A 675-nucleotide genomic window follows, 5' to 3' on the forward strand; every position below is an offset into this window, starting at 1 on the left:
AGTTTTTTTTAAATTGAAACTCTTTTTAGAATGTACTTGAGATTGTTTCCTGCTTTATGTAGATCACTGCTTTGAGGCTTTAAGACTATGGTTTTTCCAAGAATCTTCACATTTTCATAATCTGTGTCATTTTATCTAGTTGAAATACCATAAAAGCGGGAGAGGTCTCATTACCATTATGAGTTGATAGAAAAGGAAATTGAAAATCTGTACAGGTTACATCAACATGTTCCATGTTACTCCTCCACCATTTGAGAAAAAAGCCTTCTGTGACTCTTATTTACAAATACCTGCAGACCACTCTACAATTTTTAATGTCCAACAATGGAAGGAGTAAAAAGTAATGATTAAGCAGCAGTTCTTCTCGTGAGTTGTTTCATCACAGATGAAGGATTCAAAAATCTCCAACAAAAAGACTCAACCTCACTGCCCACCCTAAAACCTGGGGCATTTCAGAATATCTTCTTTTATAATACTGCTTTGAGCAATGACAATACCTATTTGTTCAATTATTTCTTATGTGTTAGAAGCTAGAACTGAGGTTTTACTAATCCTGAAGAACATTTTCTCCAGACTTAATAAGGGAGGCCTAGAGGATATATAGCTAAGACACAGGATATTGTGATACAGCATAGCATTACAAAGTAGCTTTTTTTGCTTATCAGAGAAAGACAA

Source organism: Mustela nivalis, assembly GCF_964662115.1.
Source record: "Mustela nivalis genome assembly, chromosome: 3".
NCBI classification, from domain to species: domain Eukaryota; kingdom Metazoa; phylum Chordata; class Mammalia; order Carnivora; family Mustelidae; genus Mustela; species Mustela nivalis.